Source organism: Haliaeetus leucocephalus, unplaced genomic scaffold, assembly GCF_000737465.1.
Source record: "Haliaeetus leucocephalus isolate CR32 unplaced genomic scaffold, Haliaeetus_leucocephalus-4.0 Scaffold339, whole genome shotgun sequence".
NCBI classification, from domain to species: Eukaryota; Metazoa; Chordata; class Aves; order Accipitriformes; family Accipitridae; genus Haliaeetus; species Haliaeetus leucocephalus.
This window is the reverse complement of record NW_010972775.1, coordinates 13,073,565-13,081,813: the sequence shown is the minus strand read 5'-3', so window position 1 is coordinate 13,081,813 and position 8,249 is coordinate 13,073,565. Positions and strand designations below refer to the sequence as shown.

The window sequence follows — 8,249 nt, the reverse complement described above, 5'->3', positions numbered from 1 at the left end:
GGGGGGAGGCGGCACGGCGGCGGCAGGGAACGGGGGGGGCTCCTCCGGCAACCGCCAACGAACGACGCGGGCGAAATGCCAAGTGGATGCTGTAACAGTTGAACTCAGCGTTGTGAAAGAGGCTTCCCGGGTTAATTATTGACTGAACCGCAAGAAATGGCAGGTGGATGCCGTCGTGTGCGCGGTGCCTTTTCGGAGGCGATCCATTTTCGTGAAAGGCGGTAGGTGGAAGAGAGGTTCCCTTGATCCGACTAGTGCAGGAGTCTCTCTAACAACCCATGAAAAAAAATCATGCATCTCTTTTTGCGTCAGAATTTAGCTGGGTTATTAAGAACAAGGACATTAGCATTTTAAAAGTGTTTTAATTGCGAACTCACCTTTTCCGTTTAGATGTCAAAAAAATAACAAAAATCAGGCATACGTTTGAATTTATCCATCAGCATTTTTTTCTGTCTTCAAACTTTGTTTATACATGAGTATCAACACTAAACTGTCAGTGCGCAAACAAGGGTGGAATAAGCCTTGTGTGCAAGGCAAACAGAGATGAAAGCCATTATTCCTAGAAGTTACTGGGCATTTAAATCCAGGACATTGGCAAGAGAGAGTTATCATCCTGTGTGGCTTGGGGAAAAACAACAAATGCATTTCTAGCGCGCCAGGCAAGCTCTTTCTGGTAGTACATCGGGATGTATTAACACCGTTGTAGAAGCACCCGTCTGCAATAATGGGCACGATTCTGATTCCCTCGTGTTGAAACGATACAAAGGAGGACCGCTGAGGTGGCTGAGGAAACAGGGCACCTGTCCATCAGGAAGAGGCTGAAGAGCTTGGCATATGAGTGCTCTCTGTAAATACTTGAGGAGTTAACACCAGGGAGAGGGAAGAACTCTTTAATGTGAAGGACAAAGCTGTGAAGAAACTTTCACTAGCTCTTGGAAACAGATTTTTAGCTATGAACAGTAAAAGGTCTTCTAAGTCTTTTACAGTAGAAGTAATGAATAAAAAAAAAAGAGTTCAGTTTTAAGATAGTATTTGATAAGTTTAAGCAATAGACTAATTGAATGATTGCCTCTGACAGAAAGGAACTTGATGACCCAGAACATATCTATGTCCTATACATTACATACAAACAAATCCTTGCATAGTTATTTCAAGTGAGAAAGGTCTAGAACCTGGCCATAGGTATATGAATGGGTTAAATCATGCTCAATCAAACTATCTGGTAAAAACATGATGCAACTCCTAAAAGTAATTTAGTCCACCCAAGTGTCAAAATTGCCATTGGATGAGTCAGGGCTAAATTTACCACCTCCAAATGCCTACCTTTCAATGCACAGCCAGTTTACTTCTCAAGCTTTCAAATGTATAGGCTGCTTATTTGTATGCAGCTGCCACAGTGCAGGCTGAAGGTTCGTGTCTCGAGCTTCGCTTCTTAGTTCCTGTGTCTGTAAAGTCAAACGCTATATGGGAAACTTCTTCCTTACCACCCTGCCAGCATATTCCACCACTGATTTACACCAGGCTTGTTAATCAAGTCCTGTTTCAGCTTCTGAGTAGAAACTGTCAGGGCACATTGTGTGGTAGGCACATAGCAGCTCACCTGTATGGGGCGCACTGTTTGAGTCTGTTGTGTTGAGATCTATCAACTTTTGATTTAAAAAATAATTATGAGCATTTGGTAGCATAAAAGACCCCTGAAACTGGATGTTTGAAGTGTTTGTTCAAAAGGACCTGTTTTGTCCTTTCATTTTCATCTCTCGCCCTGTGAAAGAAGCACTAGTGAGTGAGCCTTCCAGCTCCATTGTTCCTTTCCCCTTCCTCACGGAGGAGGTCCCCAAGTCCACCCATGATAGTGTTGAATATGTGGATTCTGGTATGCCATGCTTTCCTTATCAGAAATCTTTATTTCTAGTAGCTACAGATCCTTCTAATTCCAACTTGCCTTCTCTGTGCTGAAATATCCTGGCTTCTATTTTGGGCTTTATGAAGAAAATAACATCCCCAGCATTCCTGTTGACTTTATTTGTATAGTTGACACCAATTCTAGAGAAAAAGGGAAAACTTGCTCAATTAGCACAGCCCAAAACTACTGATTGACTTCCCCAGTGGCAAACAGTTCAAAATTTGGCTTTAAGTCAGAATTTAAGTCAAACAGCAAACTATCTTACTGATCAAACAACACCCTCAGTTTAAAAGCAGGAGTCCTCAAAAACTAACACATGCATTTCTTGAAAGCTTTAAGTGTTCTTGTGGGGGAGGAAGGGGAAAGAACTTCAACTTCAACTATATGTAATACCACCGTCTATTCACATGCACCAGAACAGCAATATAAAAATGAAGGTAGGAACAGGGTATCTTTAACAATATAATTACTAATCAAACTGCTACATGAAAGCGGTGTTGATAAGCTGCCGTCACCAGAATGTGTAACCTCTCAGCTTCCTGTCATTTACTCAATTATATTCATTTCTTGATGTTGCAAAAGCATTTTTTCTTTCTTTTTCCTGAGTTTTATAAATGGCAACATCATCATGAGGCACATGGATGCGATCACTTGTAGAAAATCATACAACTATTTAACTATTTAGCAATATTAGATGTCAGAATAAGATTGAAAAACATGTATATCCTACATAAACTGCAGTGAAACTTAGGAAAGCAAAATGGAGTAGTGAAAACATGAAAATTAAGACTCCTTCCCATGCAGAAATTGTCAGAGGTTCATACTTATGACAACATGAGACTCCTAGAGTTCTGATCTTATGTTTCATCTGAAAGACAGTCCCTTCAGCAGCACAGTATCAAAACTGACGATCCTTCACCACATTGTAACATTCCTGTGTCAGCAACTACATTATTTCTGTTTAAATGGCCATTTTTAATTAGGTAGCCCAACTCCCTCTCAAATCACAAGTATCAGCCTTATGCCACACAACAGATTCCTCACTGGGAATCCTGATGGCAGCAACAAACCAGACTCACTTGTGTAGTCCCTTCCTGGTAATACTCAACTCACAAGCAATATGCTCAGGCTGATCTCGATTAGGCCTTACTGGATCAACAACCAGTATTTATAATATAGAAGATATTTGTCTTCAATCTCTCTGTTAAATGGTGGCAGATCAGGCTTGATGTCAGGACTAAGAAGGCATTTCTAAGTGTGCCAGCAAAAGAATACTGTGGAGGACATAAAAATGCTTATTTATTAATAGTCAGCTTCAAAGTAGGAGACTAACTGGCCATTAGGTCTTTGTGTCTACTTTTAGTCTGGGAAACAGCTCTTATCTTTAATAACTGCCTGTTACATCATGACGAATTGTAGTGTTTAACATTATTTTGGGACATAGCTGATTTTATTTTAAATCAAAGAAATGACATTAATCTATACAAATATAGGTAGGTGAACCTTAAGCAAGCACATGAAGATCAATGCAAGGATTAAGAGGTGCTATTTATAGCTCATGGAAGCATTGCTCATGTGTTCACATATGGCTCTGCCAAGCAGCAAGCTTTCATTGCATTATGATGCCAGCTACAAAATACCGTCCTGGTACAAAACAACTCGTGTCATCCAATTTTTATTGAACTAAGCTGACACATTCTTGAGACTGTACTTCCTTTATTTGCAAGTGAGTTTTTAAGGCAAGAGAAGTCAGTAACCAATAGTCCAGATAAAGATGGTTTAAAAGGGGAACTAAAAGATGAATTGAAAGCTTCATGTTTGGGACTTTTGTTAATTTGCTGGGGGAGCAGCTTAGACCACACATAACTGCAATCCTCTAGCAGCTTTAAAGCCAAAGTATTCTATTTCTGAATTTCTTGTTAGTTGATGCTGTAAGACCTAATAAATGATGCTGTATTGTGAATCACAGACTGCATGGTGCACCAGAGGCAATATAATGTAGTTCATATGGTATGCACTGAGGGTCAGGAGGCCACGTGCTAATGATCTGCTGAGGATTTGGGGGGATTCGGGGAGATTCTCCAGCAGCAATCACAGCACCAAAGAAGCATGCAAAGAGGAATAAGTGATTAGTGTCCATTCCACTTAGAAAACTGAATATCAGTACCTCAAAAATGGAGCTGCTTCTTGTGCTACAGCCTGTCTACTCACCAACAAATAATCTTAAGAGGGAAAGAGACATGTCAGAGTAAAATTAATAGGCATTACAGTAAAAGGGAGTACGTTAATTTGACTTAAACTGTAAATGGCAAGAGTGTGGCTTCTCAGTAAGAATCTTGTTAATCATGTGGAAATTGAACTGCTAGCTAAATACCTCGGTAGAAATGGAGGAAATGTGTGCTCTGTCTGGAACGCTGCTGTGCCGCAATACATTTAGCAGCAATTGAAAAGTAAATAGCTTCACAAAATAGTCACTGTTCAATCATAAGGATATGCTGGTAATAAATAATAAAAGAATTTCCTCTCCTTTGCTTCTCCAGCTATGCAGTAACAGAACATTTTTAATTATTTAAAAAATATGTCAAAGTATAAGATTTTTCATAGAGCCAGCCATGTCAGTATTTGAAATTATAAGTAAAATAGGTATGTGGTGAGTAGAATCTTCTAAGTCTTAATTAATTGGGTTTGTTTTGTAATTACTTTCAGAGTAAAGTGTGAAGAATGTTGTCATTGCCATTTTTTTCATATTTCTGAAATATATAAATGTGCTGAATGAAAAATGAAAGAGCTACCTCCACAACTGGAGTGATTAAAAACTTCCATGTGATGTTTGCATCAGTTGTGCACATCTCTGAGTCAGGATTCTGAAAATTTTCACAGAAATACTTTGATTAGCAGGAATGTTTATGGCAACAGTGTACTGTAAGCAATAATTACAATATATTAAGAGAAATTAATGTGTAAATTATGAGTATTATCAGTAAAAATCAGAAAAGGACACTAATATAATTGAGGGGACAAGAGACATAATAACCTTAATACTCCAGAACAACTAACCAGCACAGCTGAAAATGCACAATGAAGTGCTCGCGTACAAGCATTACTTGTAGAAATGATAGGGCAAAGAATTATGAATTTTAAAAATTCTGAGAAAGTTGCATACTTATTATGGCTTTTTAATCAATGTTATATAGGCACTTTACAAGACATAAGAAAAAAAATGTAATCCCTGCCCTTAGTTTTCCTCAGATCTAAGACTCTGAATTTGTTTTCTGTGCATGGATGGATCCAGTGCTCCAAAAAGTGCAAGGTTACGTTACCTGCAGACCCCACATCACAACAGTACAGGTTAATGCAAACCAGAGAGAAGGTAACAATAATAATCACAATAAAAAGCCCAAGGAGATAACGTCTTTACTGTTGTTGTTGTTGTTATCAACATTATTATTATTATTGCTGCTGTTGTTATAAAGCTACTAGTAATTCAGTCACGGGAATGGTCATATGCATGTCTGTCATTCACAACAATGGTATGGATCAGAGGTAGGGGATTTTAAGAATCTAATTGAGCATGGAAAGGAAAAGATGTCATTGAATGGCCCCAACCAGGAAGTTTAATCAGAAACAAATCTGTGATTTACTCTGAATTATTCTCTTCCCCCCTGAAGCAGAGAAAGGATGCTAACCACTTATGAGAACAATTGCTAATCACTGTAAAAATATGTGCCAGCTCAGAAACTCTGATCATAACAACAGGCAGCTCCTTAGAACATACACAAAGCTGTGTTCATGTGGAGAAAAGAAGGAAGGGGAGGAGAATTTAAATAATTTCAGGAACAAATGATTGAAAACAATATACTTTGTAACCCAAACCCTTTTGATGGCTCTCACAGAACTGGCCCCGTTTCTCTGGCAGGGAAGGCCAGGGCCATTGGGCAGGCATTCCTGTGTCTGGGACATCCCTGGCATCACAAGCACCTCAGAGATCCCTGCAGTTTGATCAGGACATTCTCTGGTTCTTCTTCAGTATATGTAAACCCACTTTGTCCTCTCTCTCCCTGCTGACAGGTAAAGGAACCTCAAAACTTGGGGAGTACTTCCTTCATGAATTTCCAGAGAAAAAAGGCACCAGGTCAGCACGAGCTTACCCAGGCCATTATGTAGACCTTGAAAAGGAGTTGCTCAAAAGTGTAGACACTCCCTGACCTTCTGTTTTGCTGGCTAGTGATCAGGACAACCTTCACAGCTATATAATATAACACTGGTGAACTTTTGTCTGCAGCCCTTGATTTGCAGCCGTTCTGTTACATGAGATCAAACAAAAAGTTGTTCTTGGGCCAATTTGTACTGCTTATGTTATATAAATATTTTTCTCTGTATTAATTTCTGCTTATTTCCTAGAAAAAAAACGAGCATGCTAAGAAAACAAACAACAGGACAGCATTTTAGTGACATTCATGTGTAGCCCTTTTGGGGAAAAGCATTGTGTATTATTTCTGATCTGGACTGGTGACTACAATCCCATGACATCACATTTTAAAATGGCTATGATCCACCTACTGATAATGCCAAAGAAAAACTGGCTGATTTTTTTTAGGAAGGAAGCTGGCACAAAGTTGTTTCACAAGGTGAAACAACTGCCTGAGGCTCATTATCTACATGCAGAAAAGCCCAGTTTCAAAGGGAAATCTGTTACTTAATATTTTCTTAGCTGTCACTTCCAAAACTGTTTAAATTAGTGCATTTGGCTTTTAGCTGATCAGATCTGATGGGCATACAGGTGGCATTTCTCCTTTTCTTTGTCTCCTTTCCTTTGTCTCCTTTCCCGTTTTTCTTTTTTTTTTTAGACTTCTAATTTCATATTGTTTTTATTTCTGTTTCTTTCCCCTCATTTTCTCCCTCAGCTTGCTTTCTCAGCCCATCTCATAGGTCTTTCCCCTTTTTTCTGTCTTGCATAGCTTTGTCTTCTTATGATTGATTTCTCATCCCTGAAGCCATCCTACACACTCTGTCTGCCCCAGCCGCCCTCCTTCTAGTTCTTTGGCGTACCTTTCCCTCTTTTTTCCTTAACCCTCTTCCATCTTTGTTAACTTCCTCTAGTGTGTTACTGACAATACGTTGACTTTTTGTCAGCAGAGCAGTCACGGCTGTTGGTTCTCAGCTGACAAACTAACCTGTGAGTGAACACAGAAAGGTAAAAGCAGAAAGACAGCAATGACGGAAACTCTCATTAATACCCACATCATCCCATGACTGAAAAAAATACCCCCAGAAAACTATTTATTTGTGTCCATGGTGTCACTGTTTCCCTCACATTTTTTTCCATCTCTGTCCCTAAGCTACTGTAGGGAATCTGGGCTTCTCCTGCTTTCCCTTCCTTGCCCACCTTGGGACAAGAAAAGCGCAAAGGTGATACCTTCATTCTTCTAAGTCAGCAGTATGATTTTATTTTTAAATATAGCCTCTGTGCAAAGCTACTTGCTACTTTCTGGTTGGTATACTATGTCTTCTTGTGCCCTTTCCCACTATAGTTTACCCTGCTGAAATTGCTTCCATCTTGCTTAAGGTTCTCTAAAACTTCTTCTGCGAAACGGACCACACTTGCTTGGTCTCCGTTTTGTCCTAATTATAAACCTAAATGCAGAGTGGTGACATATTCTATTCCTCTTTTAGCCACACGCTTCCATAAACGCTGACAAGCGTGATAAATAGCTTTCAGCTCCGTAATTTAAATTGCTGCTGTATTTACAGCAGAACGCCAGTAGATGGCAAAATTCCACCTTATTTTTCAGCCGACAGGGTCTGGTTTGACAGGACTGTGAAAAGGCGAACATACCTTTTTTTTCTTTCCCCTTTCTTTCCCCAAAGCCACCAAGACAGTACACTAAACATGATCGTATTTTGCTTGTCAGAATTTGCCAGATTACTTCACCACCCTATATTCCCCGGTCCAAGGACGTTGAATTTGATGGCTACTGCGTTAGGCACAAAAACTGCACTGCCTCTCTGCTACGTTCACTGTTGCCAGTTTTGCTTTGTTTTTTCTCCTCGGAAGTTTAAAACACGTAAAGCCGCGACACACTGTAAATGGATTTCACTGTATAAAAACTGTAAGCCAAGTCACTAATGTTTCAACGCTGCCCGACTGTCACAACGCTCTGTGCTTGGCACGCCTGGGTTTTCCCTCCTCGCGGCTCTGGAAGCGCATTCCCACTGCACACGCGGGCATCGGACCCCTTCATAAAACTAACAAGCGAGACGGGTCGCCTCTAGGCGCGGCCTAGAGGACCCGGCCGACGCCTGGGAGACCGCGCTCCCGCCCGCGCTTCCCCTCAGCCGCCCGCGC

General features: G+C 40.3%; 1 protein-coding gene across 1 annotated transcript in view; it reads right to left on the bottom strand.

Annotated features, from left to right (window-relative positions):
• TM6SF1 (transmembrane 6 superfamily member 1) overlaps positions 1 to 8,249 on the bottom strand; it is a 30,675-nt gene that overhangs the window by 21,966 nt on the left and 460 nt on the right. The window lies entirely within an intron of this gene.